Genomic DNA, 884 nt, shown 5'->3' on the forward strand with positions numbered 1-884 from the left:
ACACACTCAATCGCGAGAACCTTAGGTAGAAAGCCATTGGCGTCGCCAGCATTGAAAACATTGAAAACGATATAAACGATGAAAGCTTGGAAAGCTCCTATTGGAATCCAATGAACCCTGTTAGATAAACTTACGACAAATGAAGTCTACATTTAGGCGTTTTTAGGAGCGCACGGGAAACAAATTGATTGTAGCCGGATGAATGTCCTATGTCACAAAAGTTTTTAAATAAACATTGGACAGATATGTAAAAACGGACAGGGCAAAAGAAACCGAAAAGCTACGATATCTTACATGTTGTAGAAAACATCGGTAGACAAGCTACTACAAACGAGTATAAGTCAGGCCAGCAAATATATGCGCCAGCATTCTCGCGCCAGTATTCGAAGCTCAACTTGACAACTTGTCGACTTGGCGACGAAGCGTCGAAAATCGATGCAGTGTGATTTTTTGACGATTTTTCCGTTTAAAATTCATGCAGAATCGACATATTTACGAAGATGAAAATGACGTCCTGGCTTAAAGTAAAACCTATACCTTTCTTTAGTAAGAAAGGCAAAAAGTAAATCGTTCTAAAAATTGATCGGGATTGCCGATCGATGTCGAATTTGTTTCAGATGCTCACTCATGGTCTGTACTATGAATGTAGCAAGAAATTTTGAATAAAATCAGAAATGAAAAATGTTGGCGAAGGTCACCAGGTGGGCTTTTACCTTTTTTTAGGGATTTTTTATTCTTTTGGTAGGTTAATCAAACGGCTCTAACTCCAGAACCAGATTATGGATCTGGATGAAAATTTGGGAGGTTGTAGAACTCAAAAAATGCAATTTTTGAGATACCGTCAGTGGGGGTGACATTGGGTCTGGGGGGTGAGATTGGGTCAA

Source organism: Culex pipiens, chromosome 2 (genome assembly GCF_016801865.2).
Source record: "Culex pipiens pallens isolate TS chromosome 2, TS_CPP_V2, whole genome shotgun sequence".
Taxonomy (NCBI): Eukaryota; Metazoa; Arthropoda; class Insecta; order Diptera; family Culicidae; genus Culex; species Culex pipiens.